This window comes from Clarias gariepinus, chromosome 8, assembly GCF_024256425.1.
Source record: "Clarias gariepinus isolate MV-2021 ecotype Netherlands chromosome 8, CGAR_prim_01v2, whole genome shotgun sequence".
Classification (NCBI taxonomy): Eukaryota; Metazoa; Chordata; class Actinopteri; order Siluriformes; family Clariidae; genus Clarias; species Clarias gariepinus.
The window spans coordinates 27,280,491-27,295,899 of NC_071107.1; positions in this window are offsets into that span (position 1 = coordinate 27,280,491).

Consider the following 15,409-nt stretch of genomic DNA (forward strand, 5'->3'; position numbering starts at 1 on the left):
TTTGTAAACATTTTTAAACAGCAAAACCTTAAAAATAATAAACAAAAAAGTAGTTTTTTAAGATGTATGCCAAAATGCATGAATGTTGTGGAAATGATCATTCATTAGATTTTCTGCCTTGTTGAGCTGAGAAAACGCGTTTGCTGCGTTCTTAGAGCTGTACGAGCTCAGGAAAGTGGTTTTCTCACACAACTAATGGATATTTATGTAAAACATTCAAAATGAGTTTGTAAACATTTTTAAACAGCAAAATCTTAAAAATAATAAACAAAAAAGTTGTTCTTTAAGATGTCATTCAAAAAACATGAATGTTGTGGATATGATCATTCATTAGATTTTCTGCCTTGTTGAGCTGAGAAAACGCGTTTGCTGCGTTCTTAGAGCTGTACGAGCTCAGGAAAGTGGTTTTCTCACACAACTAATGGATATTTATGTAAAACATTCAAATTGAGTTTGTAAACATTTTTAAACAGCAAAATCTTCAAAATAATAAACAAAAAAGTTGTTCTTTAAGATGTCATTCAAAAAACATGAATGTTGTGGATATGATCATTCATTAGATTTTCTGCCTTGTTGAGCTGAGAAAACGCGTTTGCTGCGTTCTTAGAGCTGTACGAGCTCAGGAAAGTGGTTTTCTCACACAACTAATGGATATTTATGTAAAACATTCAAATTGAGTTTGTAAACATTTTTAAACAGCAAAATCTTCAAAATAATAAACAAAAAAGTTGTTCTTTAAGATGTCATTCAAAAAACATGAATGTTGTGGAAATGATCATTCATTAGATTTTCTGCCTTGTTGAGCTGAGAAAACGCGTTTGCTGCGTTCGTAGAGCTGTACAAGCTCAGGAAAGTGGTTTTCTCACACAACTAATGGATATTTATGTAAAACATTCAAAATGAGTTTGTAAACATTTTTAAACAGCAAAACCTTAAAAATAATAAACAAAAAAGTAGTTTTTTAAGATGTATGCCAAAATGCATGAATGTTGTGGAAATGATCATTCATTAGATTTTCTGCCTTGTTGAGCTGAGAAAACGCGTTTGCTGCGTTCTTAGAGCTGTACGAGCTCAGGAAAGTGGTTTTCTCACACAACTAATGGATATTTATGTAAAACATTCAAAATGAGTTTGTAAACATTTTTAAACAGCAAAATCTTAAAAATAATAAACAAAAAAGTTGTTCTTTAAGATGTCATTCAAAAAACATGAATGTTGTGGATATGATCATTCATTAGATTTTCTGCCTTGTTGAGCTGAGAAAACGCGTTTGCTGCGTTCTTAGAGCTGTACGAGCTCAGGAAAGTGGTTTTCTCACACAACTAATGGATATTTATGTAAAACATTCAAAATGAGTTTGTAAACATTTTTAAACAGCAAAATCTTAAAAATAATAAACAAAAAAGTTGTTCTTTAAGATGTCATTCAAAAAACATGAATGTTGTGGATATGATCATTCATTAGATTTTCTGCCTTGTTGAGCTGAGAAAACGCGTTTGCTGCGTTCTTAGAGCTGTACGAGCTCAGGAAAGTGGTTTTCTCACACAACTAATGGATATTTATGTAAAACATTCAAATTGAGTTTGTAAACATTTTTAAACAGCAAAATCTTCAAAATAATAAACAAAAAAGTTGTTCTTTAAGATGTCATTCAAAAAACATGAATGTTGTGGATATGATCATTCATTAGATTTTCTGCCTTGTTGAGCTGAGAAAACGCGTTTGCTGCGTTCTTAGAGCTGTACGAGCTCAGGAAAGTGGTTTTCTCACACAACTAATGGATATTTATGTAAAACATTCAAATTGAGTTTGTAAACATTTTTAAACAGCAAAATCTTCAAAATAATAAACAAAAAAGTTGTTCTTTAAGATGTCATTCAAAAAACATGAATGTTGTGGAAATGATCATTCATTAGATTTTCTGCCTTGTTGAGCTGAGAAAACGCGTTTGCTGCGTTCGTAGAGCTGTACAAGCTCAGGAAAGTGGTTTTCTCACACAACTAATGGATATTTATGTAAAACATTCAAAATGAGTTTGTAAACATTTTTAAACAGCAAAACCTTAAAAATAATAAACAAAAAAGTAGTTTTTTAAGATGTATGCCAAAATGCATGAATGTTGTGGAAATGATCATTCATTAGATTTTCTGCCTTGTTGAGCTGAGAAAACGCGTTTGCTGCGTTCTTAGAGCTGTACGAGCTCAGGAAAGTGGTTTTCTCACACAACTAATGGATATTTATGTAAAACATTCAAAATGAGTTTGTAAACATTTTTAAACAGCAAAATCTTAAAAATAATAAACAAAAAAGTTGTTCTTTAAGATGTCATTCAAAAAACATGAATGTTGTGGATATGATCATTCATTAGATTTTCTGCCTTGTTGAGCTGAGAAAACGCGTTTGCTGCGTTCTTAGAGCTGTACGAGCTCAGGAAAGTGGTTTTCTCACACAACTAATGGATATTTATGTAAAACATTCAAAATGAGTTTGTAAACATTTTTAAACAGCAAAATCTTCAAAATAATAAACAAAAAAGTTGTTTTTCAAGATGTATGCCAAAATGCATGAATGTTGTGGAAATGATCATTCATTAGATTTTCTGCCTTGTTGAGCTGAGAAAACGCGTTTGCTGCGTTCTTAGAGCTGTACGAGCTCAGGAAAGTGGTTTTCTCACACAACTAATGGATATTTATGTAAAACATTCAAAATGAGTTTGTAAACATTTTTAAACAGCAAAACCTAAAAAATAAAAACAAAAAAGTAGTTTTTTAAGATGTATGCCAAAATGCATGAATGTTGTGGAAATGATCATTCATTAGATTTTCTGCCTTGTTGAGCTGAGAAAACGCGTTTGCTGCGTTCTTAGAGCTGTACGAGCTCAGGAAAGTGGTTTTCTCACACAACTAATGGATATTTATGTAAAACATTCAAAATGAGTTTGTAAACATTTTTAAACAGCAAAACCTAAAAAATAAAAACAAAAAAGTAGTTTTTTAAGATGTATGCCAAAATGCATGAATGTTGTGGAAATGATCATTCATTAGATTTTCTGCCTTGTTGAGCTGAGAAAACGCGTTTGCTGCGTTCTTAGAGCTGTACGAGCTCAGGAAAGTGGTTTTCTCACACAACTAATGGATATTTATGTAAAACATTCAAAATGAGTTTGTAAACATTTTTAAACAGCAAAATCTTAAAAATAATAAACAAAAAAGTTGTTCTTTAAGATGTCATTCAAAAAACATGAATGTTGTGGATATGATCATTCATTAGATTTTCTGCCTTGTTGAGCTGAGAAAACGCGTTTGCTGCGTTCTTAGAGCTGTACGAGCTCAGGAAAGTGGTTTTCTCACACAACTAATGGATATTTATGTAAAACATTCAAAATGAGTTTGTAAACATTTTAAAACAGCAAAATCTTCAAAATAATAAACAAAAAAGTTGTTCTTTAAGATGTCATTCAAAAAACATGAATGTTGTGGAAATGATCATTCATTAGATTATCTGCCTTGTTGAGCTGAGAAAACGCGTTTGCTGCGTTCTTAGAGCTGTACGAGCTCAGGAAAGTGGTTTTCTCACACAACTCATGGATATTTATGTAAAACATTCAAATTGAGTTTGTAAACATTTTTAAACAGCAAAATCTTAAAAATAATAAACAAAAAAGTTGTTCTTTAAGATGTCATTCAAAAAACATGAATGTTGTGGATATGATCATTCATTAGATTTTCTGCCTTGTTGAGCTGAGAAAACGCGTTTGCTGCGTTCTTAGAGCTGTACGAGCTCAGGAAAGTGGTTTTCTCACACAACTAATGGATATTTATGTAAAACATTCAAAATGACTTTGTAAACATTTTTAAACAGCAAAATCTTCAAAATAATAAACAAAAAAGTTGTTCTTTAAGATGTCATTCAAAAAACATGAATGTTGTGGAAATGATCATTCATTAGATTTTCTGCCTTGTTGAGCTGAGAAAACGCGTTTGCTGCGTTCTTAGAGCTGTACAAGCTCAGGAAAGTGGTTTTCTCACACAACTAATGGATATTTATGTAAAACATTCAAAATGAGTTTGTAAACATTTTTAAACAGCAAAACCTTAAAAATAATAAACAAAAAAGTAGTTTTTTAAGATGTATGCCAAAATGCATGAATGTTGTGGAAATGATCATTCATTAGATTTTCTGCCTTGTTGAGCTGAGAAAACGCGTTTGCTGCGTTCTTAGAGCTGTACGAGCTCAGGAAAGTGGTTTTCTCACACAACTAATAGATATTTATGTAAAACATTCAAAATGAGTTTGTAAACATTTTTAAACAGCAAAATCTTAAAAATAATAAACAAAAAAGTTGTTCTTTAAGATGTCATTCAAAAAACATGAATGTTGTGGATATGATCATTCATTAGATTTTCTGCCTTGTTGAGCTGAGAAAACGCGTTTGCTGCGTTCTTAGAGCTGTACGAGCTCAGGAAAGTGGTTTTCTCACACAACTAATGGATATTTATGTAAAACATTCAAAATGACTTTGTAAACATTTTTAAACAGCAAAATCTTAAAAATAATAAACAAAAAAGTTGTTCTTTAAGATGTCATTCAAAAAACATGAATGTTGTGGAAATGATCATTCATTAGATTTTCTGCCTTGTTGAGCTGAGAAAACGCGTTTGCTGCGTTCTTAGAGCTGTACGAGCTCAGGAAAGTGGTTTTCTCACACAACTAATGGATATTTATGTAAAACATTCAAAATGAGTTTGTAAACATTTTTAAACAGCAAAATCTTAAAAATAATAAACAAAAAAGTTGTTCTTTAAGATGTCATTCAAAAAACATGAATGTTGTGGAAATGATCATTCATTAGATTTTCTGCCTTGTTGAGCTGAGAAAACGCGTTTGCTGCGTTCTTAGAGCTGTACGAGCTCAGGAAAGTGGTTTTCTCACACAACTAATGGATATTTATGTAAAACATTCAAATTGAGTTTGTAAACATTTTTAAACAGCAAAATCTTCAAAATAATAAACAAAAAAGTTGTTTTTCAAGATGTATGCCAAAATGCATGAATGTTGTGGAAATGATCATTCATTTGATTTTTTGCCTTGTTGAGCTGAGAAAACGCGTTTGCTGCGTTCTTTGAGCTGTACGAGCTCAGGAAAGTGGTTTTCTCACACAACTAATGGATATTTATGTAAAACATTCAAAATGAGTTTGTAAACATTTTTAAACAGCAAAATCTTCAAAATAATAAACAAAAAAGTTGTTCTTTAAGATGTCATTCAAAAAACATGAATGTTGTGGATATGATCATTCATTAGATTTTCTGCCTTGTTGAGCTGAGAAAACGCGTTTGCTGCGTTCTTAGAGCTGTACGAGCTCAGGAAAGTGGTTTTCTCACACAACTAATGGATATTTATGTAAAACATTCAAAATGAGTTTGTAAACATTTTTAAACAGCAAAATCTTAAAAATAATAAACAAAAAAGTTGTTCTTTAAGATGTCATTCAAAAAACATGAATGTTGTGGATATGATCATTCATTAGATTTTCTGCCTTGTTGAGCTGAGAAAACGCGTTTGCTGCGTTCTTAGAGCTGTACGAGCTCAGGAAAGTGGTTTTCTCACACAACTAATGGATATTTATGTAAAACATTCAAAATGAGTTTGTAAACATTTTAAAACAGCAAAATCTTCAAAATAATAAACAAAAAAGTTGTTCTTTAAGATGTCATTCAAAAAACATGAATGTTGTGGAAATGATCATTCATTAGATTATCTGCCTTGTTGAGCTGAGAAAACGCGTTTGCTGCGTTCTTAGAGCTGTACGAGCTCAGGAAAGTGGTTTTCTCACACAACTCATGGATATTTATGTAAAACATTCAAATTGAGTTTGTAAACATTTTTAAACAGCAAAATCTTAAAAATAATAAACAAAAAAGTTGTTCTTTAAGATGTCATTCAAAAAACATGAATGTTGTGGATATGATCATTCATTAGATTTTCTGCCTTGTTGAGCTGAGAAAACGCGTTTGCTGCGTTCTTAGAGCTGTACGAGCTCAGGAAAGTGGTTTTCTCACACAACTAATGGATATTTATGTAAAACATTCAAAATGACTTTGTAAACATTTTTAAACAGCAAAATCTTCAAAATAATAAACAAAAAAGTTGTTCTTTAAGATGTCATTCAAAAAACATGAATGTTGTGGAAATGATCATTCATTAGATTTTCTGCCTTGTTGAGCTGAGAAAACGCGTTTGCTGCGTTCTTAGAGCTGTACAAGCTCAGGAAAGTGGTTTTCTCACACAACTAATGGATATTTATGTAAAACATTCAAAATGAGTTTGTAAACATTTTTAAACAGCAAAACCTTAAAAATAATAAACAAAAAAGTAGTTTTTTAAGATGTATGCCAAAATGCATGAATGTTGTGGAAATGATCATTCATTAGATTTTCTGCCTTGTTGAGCTGAGAAAACGCGTTTGCTGCGTTCTTAGAGCTGTACGAGCTCAGGAAAGTGGTTTTCTCACACAACTAATGGATATTTATGTAAAACATTCAAAATGAGTTTGTAAACATTTTTAAACAGCAAAATCTTAAAAATAATAAACAAAAAAGTTGTTCTTTAAGATGTCATTCAAAAAACATGAATGTTGTGGATATGATCATTCATTAGATTTTCTGCCTTGTTGAGCTGAGAAAACGCGTTTGCTGCGTTCTTAGAGCTGTACGAGCTCAGGAAAGTGGTTTTCTCACACAACTAATGGATATTTATGTAAAACATTCAAAATGACTTTGTAAACATTTTTAAACAGCAAAATCTTCAAAATAATAAACAAAAAAGTTGTTCTTTAAGATGTCATTCAAAAAACATGAATGTTGTGGATATGATCATTCATTAGATTTTCTGCCTTGTTGAGCTGAGAAAACGCGTTTGCTGCGTTCTTAGAGCTGTACGAGCTCAGGAAAGTGGTTTTCTCACACAACTAATGGATATTTATGTAAAACATTCAAAATGAGTTTGTAAACATTTTAAAACAGCAAAATCTTCAAAATAATAAACAAAAAAGTTGTTCTTTAAGATGTCATTCAAAAAACATGAATGTTGTGGAAATGATCATTCATTAGATTATCTGCCTTGTTGAGCTGAGAAAACGCGTTTGCTGCGTTCTTAGAGCTGTACGAGCTCAGGAAAGTGGTTTTCTCACACAACTCATGGATATTTATGTAAAACATTCAAATTGAGTTTGTAAACATTTTTAAACAGCAAAATCTTAAAAATAATAAACAAAAAAGTTGTTCTTTAAGATGTCATTCAAAAAACATGAATGTTGTGGATATGATCATTCATTAGATTTTCTGCCTTGTTGAGCTGAGAAAACGCGTTTGCTGCGTTCTTAGAGCTGTACGAGCTCAGGAAAGTGGTTTTCTCACACAACTAATGGATATTTATGTAAAACATTCAAAATGACTTTGTAAACATTTTTAAACAGCAAAATCTTCAAAATAATAAACAAAAAAGTTGTTCTTTAAGATGTCATTCAAAAAACATGAATGTTGTGGAAATGATCATTCATTAGATTTTCTGCCTTGTTGAGCTGAGAAAACGCGTTTGCTGCGTTCTTAGAGCTGTACAAGCTCAGGAAAGTGGTTTTCTCACACAACTAATGGATATTTATGTAAAACATTCAAAATGAGTTTGTAAACATTTTTAAACAGCAAAACCTTAAAAATAATAAACAAAAAAGTAGTTTTTTAAGATGTATGCCAAAATGCATGAATGTTGTGGAAATGATCATTCATTAGATTTTCTGCCTTGTTGAGCTGAGAAAACGCGTTTGCTGCGTTCTTAGAGCTGTACGAGCTCAGGAAAGTGGTTTTCTCACACAACTAATGGATATTTATGTAAAACATTCAAAATGAGTTTGTAAACATTTTTAAACAGCAAAATCTTAAAAATAATAAACAAAAAAGTTGTTCTTTAAGATGTCATTCAAAAAACATGAATGTTGTGGATATGATCATTCATTAGATTTTCTGCCTTGTTGAGCTGAGAAAACGCGTTTGCTGCGTTCTTAGAGCTGTACGAGCTCAGGAAAGTGGTTTTCTCACACAACTAATGGATATTTATGTAAAACATTCAAAATGACTTTGTAAACATTTTTAAACAGCAAAATCTTAAAAATAATAAACAAAAAAGTTGTTTTTTAAGATGTCATTCAAAAAACATGAATGTTGTGGAAATGATCATTCATTAGATTTTCTGCCTTGTTGAGCTGAGAAAACGCGTTTGCTGCGTTCTTAGAGCTGTACGAGCTCAGGAAAGTGGTTTTCTCACACAACTAATGGATATTTATGTAAAACATTCAAAATGAGTTTGTAAACATTTTTAAACAGCAAAACCTTAAAAATAATAAACAAAAAAGTAGTTTTTTAAGATGTATGCCAAAATGCATGAATGTTGTGGAAATGATCATTCATTAGATTTTCTGCCTTGTTGAGCTGAGAAAACGCGTTTGCTGCGTTCTTAGAGCTGTACGAGCTCAGGAAAGTGGTTTTCTCACACAACTAATGGATATTTATGTAAAACATTCAAAATGAGTTTGTAAACATTTTTAAACAGCAAAATCTTAAAAATAATAAACAAAAAAGTTGTTCTTTAAGATGTCATTCAAAAAACATGAATGTTGTGGATATGATCATTCATTAGATTTTCTGCCTTGTTGAGCTGAGAAAACGCGTTTGCTGCGTTCTTAGAGCTGTACGAGCTCAGGAAAGTGGTTTTCTCACACAACTAATGGATATTTATGTAAAACATTCAAATTGAGTTTGTAAACATTTTTAAACAGCAAAATCTTCAAAATAATAAACAAAAAAGTTGTTCTTTAAGATGTCATTCAAAAAACATGAATGTTGTGGATATGATCATTCATTAGATTTTCTGCCTTGTTGAGCTGAGAAAACGCGTTTGCTGCGTTCTTAGAGCTGTACGAGCTCAGGAAAGTGGTTTTCTCACACAACTAATGGATATTTATGTAAAACATTCAAAATGAGTTTGTAAACATTTTTAAACAGCAAAATCTTAAAAATAATAAACAAAAAAGTTGTTCTTTAAGATGTCATTCAAAAAACATGAATGTTGTGGAAATGATCATTCATTAGATTTTCTGCCTTGTTGAGCTGAGAAAACGCGTTTGCTGCGTTCTTAGAGCTGTACGAGCTCAGGAAAGTGGTTTTCTCACACAACTAATGGATATTTATGTAAAACATTCAAAATGAGTTTGTAAACATTTTTAAACAGCAAAATCTTAAAAATAATAAACAAAAAAGTAGTTTTTTAAGATGTCATTCAAAAAACATGAATGTTGTGGAAATGATCATTCATTAGATTTTCTGCCTTGTTGAGCTGAGAAAACGCGTTTGCTGCGTTCTTAGAGCTGTACGAGCTCAGGAAAGTGGTTTTCTCACACAACTAATGGATATTTATGTAAAACATTCAAAATGAGTTTGTAAACATTTTTAAACAGCAAAATCTTCAAAATAATAAACAAAAAAGTTGTTTTTCAAGATGTATGCCAAAATGCATGAATGTTGTGGAAATGATCATTCATTAGATTTTCTGCCTTGTTGAGCTGAGAAAACGCGTTTGCTGCGTTCTTAGAGCTGTACGAGCTCAGGAAAGTGGTTTTCTCACACAACTAATGGATATTTATGTAAAACATTCAAAATGAGTTTGTAAACATTTTTAAACAGCAAAACCTTAAAAATAATAAACAAAAAAGTAGTTTTTTAAGATGTATGCCAAAATGCATGAATGTTGTGGAAATGATCATTCATTAGATTTTCTGCCTTGTTGAGCTGAGAAAACGCGTTTGCTGCGTTCTTAGAGCTGTACGAGCTCAGGAAAGTGGTTTTCTCACACAACTAATGGATATTTATGTAAAACATTCAAAATGAGTTTGTAAACATTTTTAAACAGCAAAATCTTAAAAATAATAAACAAAAAAGTTGTTCTTTAAGATGTCATTCAAAAAACATGAATGTTGTGGATATGATCATTCATTAGATTTTCTGCCTTGTTGAGCTGAGAAAACGCGTTTGCTGCGTTCTTAGAGCTGTACGAGCTCAGGAAAGTGGTTTTCTCACACAACTAATGGATATTTATGTAAAACATTCAAAATGAGTTTGTAAACATTTTTAAACAGCAAAATCTTCAAAATAATAAACAAAAAAGTTGTTTTTCAAGATGTCATTCAAAAAACATGAATGTTGTGGAAATGATCATTCATTAGATTTTCTGCCTTGTTGAGCTGAGAAAACGCGTTTGCTGCGTTCTTAGAGCTGTACAAGCTCAGGAAAGTGGTTTTCTCACACAACTAATGGATATTTATGTAAAACATTCAAAATGAGTTTGTAAACATTTTTAAACAGCAAAACCTTAAAAATAATAAACAAAAAAGTAGTTTTTTAAGATGTATGCCAAAATGCATGAATGTTGTGGAAATGATCATTCATTAGATTTTCTGCCTTGTTGAGCTGAGAAAACGCGTTTGCTGCGTTCTTAGAGCTGTACGAGCTCAGGAAAGTGGTTTTCTCACACAACTAATGGATATTTATGTAAAACATTCAAAATGAGTTTGTAAACATTTTTAAACAGCAAAATCTTAAAAATAATAAACAAAAAAGTTGTTCTTTAAGATGTCATTCAAAAAACATGAATGTTGTGGATATGATCATTCATTAGATTTTCTGCCTTGTTGAGCTGAGAAAACGCGTTTGCTGCGTTCTTAGAGCTGTACGAGCTCAGGAAAGTGGTTTTCTCACACAACTAATGGATATTTATGTAAAACATTCAAAATGACTTTGTAAACATTTTTAAACAGCAAAATCTTAAAAATAATAAACAAAAAAGTTGTTCTTTAAGATGTCATTCAAAAAACATGAATGTTGTGGAAATGATCATTCATTAGATTTTCTGCCTTGTTGAGCTGAGAAAACGCGTTTGCTGCGTTCTTAGAGCTGTACGAGCTCAGGAAAGTGATTTTCTCACACAACTAATGGATATTTATGTAAAACATTCAAAATGAGTTTGTAAACATTTTTAAACAGCAAAATCTTAAAAATAATAAACAAAAAAGTAGTTTTTTAAGATGTCATTCAAAAAACATGAATGTTGTGGAAATGATCATTCATTAGATTTTCTGCCTTGTTGAGCTGAGAAAACGCGTTTGCTGCGTTCTTAGAGCTGTACGAGCTCAGGAAAGTGGTTTTCTCACACAACTAATGGATATTTATGTAAAACATTCAAAATGAGTTTGTAAACATTTTTAAACAGCAAAACCTTAAAAATAATAAACAAAAAAGTAGTTTTTTAAGATGTATGCCAAAATGCATGAATGTTGTGGAAATGATCATTCATTAGATTTTCTGCCTTGTTGAGCTGAGAAAACGCGTTTGCTGCGTTCTTAGAGCTGTACGAGCTCAGGAAAGTGGTTTTCTCACACAACTAATGGATATTTATGTAAAACATTCAAATTGAGTTTGTAAACATTTTTAAACAGCAAAATCTTCAAAATAATAAACAAAAAAGTTGTTTTTCAAGATGTATGCCAAAATGCATGAATGTTGTGGAAATGATCATTCATTTGATTTTTTGCCTTGTTGAGCTGAGAAAACGCGTTTGCTGCGTTCTTAGAGCTGTACGAGCTCAGGAAAGTGGTTTTCTCACACAACTAATGGATATTTATGTAAAACATTCAAAATGAGTTTGTAAACATTTTTAAACAGCAAAACCTTAAAAATAATAAACAAAAAAGTAGTTTTTTAAGATGTATGCCAAAATGCATGAATGTTGTGGAAATGATCATTCATTAGATTTTCTGCCTTGTTGAGCTGAGAAAACGCGTTTGCTGCGTTCTTAGAGCTGTACGAGCTCAGGAAAGTGGTTTTCTCACACAACTAATGGATATTTATGTAAAACATTCAAAATGAGTTTGTAAACATTTTTAAACAGCAAAATCTTAAAAATAATAAACAAAAAAGTTGTTCTTTAAGATGTCATTCAAAAAACATGAATGTTGTGGATATGATCATTCATTGGATTTTCTGCCTTGTTGAGCTGAGAAAACGCGTTTGCTGCGTTCTTAGAGCTGTACGAGCTCAGGAAAGTGGTTTTCTCACACAACTCATGGATATTTATGTAAAACATTCAAATTGAGTTTGTAAACATTTTTAAACAGCAAAATCTTAAAAATAATAAACAAAAAAGTTGTTCTTTAAGATGTCATTCAAAAAACATGAATGTTGTGGATATGATCATTCATTAGATTTTCTGCCTTGTTGAGCTGAGAAAACGCGTTTGCTGCGTTCTTAGAGCTGTACGAGCTCAGGAAAGTGGTTTTCTCACACAACTCATGGATATTTATGTAAAACATTCAAATTGAGTTTGTAAACATTTTTAAACAGCAAAATCTTAAAAATAATAAACAAAAAAGTTGTTCTTTAAGATGTCATTCAAAAAACATGAATGTTGTGGATATGATCATTCATTAGATTTTCTGCCTTGTTGAGCTGAGAAAACGCGTTTGCTGCGTTCTTAGAGCTGTACGAGCTCAGGAAAGTGGTTTTCTCACACAACTAATGGATATTTATGTAAAACATTCAAAATGAGTTTGTAAACATTTTTAAACAGCAAAACCTTAAAAATAATAAACAAAAAAGTAGTTTTTTAAGATGTATGCCAAAATGCATGAATGTTGTGGAAATGATCATTCATTAGATTTTCTGCCTTGTTGAGCTGAGAAAACGCGTTTGCTGCGTTCTTAGAGCTGTACGAGCTCAGGAAAGTGGTTTTCTCACACAACTAATGGATATTTATGTAAAACATTCAAAATGAGTTTGTAAACATTTTTAAACAGCAAAATCTTAAAAATAATAAACAAAAAAGTTGTTCTTTAAGATGTCATTCAAAAAACATGAATGTTGTGGATATGATCATTCATTAGATTTTCTGCCTTGTTGAGCTGAGAAAACGCGTTTGCTGCGTTCTTAGAGCTGTACGAGCTCAGGAAAGTGGTTTTCTCACACAACTAATGGATATTTATGTAAAACATTCAAAATGAGTTTGTAAACATTTTTAAACAGCAAAACCTTAAAAATAATAAACAAAAAAGTAGTTTTTTAAGATGTATGCCAAAATGCATGAATGTTGTGGAAATGATCATTCATTAGATTTTCTGCCTTGTTGAGCTGAGAAAACGCGTTTGCTGCGTTCTTAGAGCTGTACGAGCTTAGGAAAGTGGTTTTCTCACACAACTAATGGATATTTATGTAAAACATTCAAAATGAGTTTGTAAACATTTTTAAACAGCAAAATCTTAAAAATAATAAACAAAAAAGTTGTTCTTTAAGATGTCATTCAAAAAACATGAATGTTTTGGAAATGATCATTCATTAGATTTTCTGCCTTGTTGAGCTGAGAAAACGCGTTTGCTGCGTTCTTAGAGCTGTACGAGCTCAGGAAAGTGGTTTTCTCACACAACTAATGGATATTGATGTAAAACTGAGTTTGTAAACATTTTTAAACAGCAAAATCTTAAAAATAATAAACAAAAAAGTAGTTTTTTAAGATGTCATTCAAAAAACATGAATGTTGTGGAAATGATCATTCATTAGATTTTCTGCCTTGTTGAGCTGAGAAAACGCGTTTGCTGCGTTCTTAGAGCTGTACGAGCTCAGGAAAGTGGTTTTCTCACACAACTAATGGATATTTATGTAAAACATTCAAAATGAGTTTGTAAACATTTTTAAACAGCAAAATCTTCAAAATAATAAACAAAAAAGTAGTTTTTTAAGATGTCATTCAACAAACATGAATGTTGTGGAAATGATCATTCATTAGATTTTCTGCCTTGTTGAGCTGAGAAAACGCGTTTGCTGCGTTCTTAGAGCTGTACGAGCTCAGGAAAGTGGTTTTCTCACACAACTAATGGATATTTATGTAAAACATTCAAAATGAGTTTGTAAACATTTTTAAACAGCAAAATCTTCAAAATAATAAACAAAAAAGTTGTTCTTTAAGATGTCATTCAAAAAACATGAATGTTGTGGAAATGATCATTCATTTGATTTTTTGCCTTGTTGAGCTGAGAAAACGCGTTTGCTGCGTTCTTAGAGCTGTACGAGCTCAGGAAAGTGGTTTTCTCACACAACTAATGGATATTTATGTAAAACATTCAAATTGAGTTTGTAAACATTTTTAAACAGCAAAACCTTAAAAATAATAAACAAAAAAGTTGTTTTTTAAGATGTATGCCAAAATGCATGAATGTTGTGGAAATGATCATTCATTTGATTTTTTGCCTTGTTGAGCTGAGAAAACGCGTTTGCTGCGTTCTTAGAGCTGTACGAGCTCAGGAAAGTGGTTTTCTCACACAACTAATGGATATTTATGTAAAACATTCAAAATAAGTTTGTAAACATTTTTAAACAGCAAAATCTTCAAAATAATAAACAAAAAAGTTGTTCTTTAAGATGTCATTCAAAAAACATGAATGTTGTGGAAATGATCATTCATTAGATTTTCTGCCTTGTTGAGCTGAGAAAACGCGTTTGCTGCGTTCTTAGAGCTGTACGAGCTCAGGAAAGTGGTTTTCTCACACAACTAATGGATATTTATGTAAAACATTCAAAATGAGTTTGTAAACATTTTAAAACAGCAAAATCTTAAAAATAATAAACAAAAAAGTAGTTTTTTAAGATGTCATTTAAAAAACATGAATGTTGTGGAAATGATCATTCATTTGATTTTCTGCCTTGTTGAGCTGAGAAAACGCGTTTGCTGCGTTCTTAGAGCTGTACGAGCTTAGGAAAGTGGTTTTCTCACACAACTAATGGATATTTATGTAAAACATTCAAAATGAGTTTGTAAACATTTTTAAACAGCAAAATCTTAAAAATAATAAACAAAAAAGTTGTTCTTTAAGATGTCATTCAAAAAACATGAATGTTTTGGAAATGATCATTCATTAGATTTTCTGCCTTGTTGAGCTGAGAAAACGCGTTTGCTGCGTTCTTAGAGCTGTACGAGCTCAGGAAAGTGGTTTTCTCACACAACTAATGGATATTGATGTAAAACTGAGTTTGTAAACATTTTTAAACAGCAAAATCTTAAAAATAATAAACAAAAAAGTAGTTTTTTAAGATGTCATTCAAAAAACATGAATGTTGTGGAAATGATCATTCATTAGATTTTCTGCCTTGTTGAGCTGAGAAAACGCGTTTGCTGCGTTCTTAGAGCTGTACGAGCTCAGGAAAGTGGTTTTCTCACACAACTAATGGATATTTATGTAAAACATTCAAAATGAGTTTGTAAACATTTTTAAACAGCAAAATCTTCAAAATAATAAACAAAAAAGTAGTTTTTT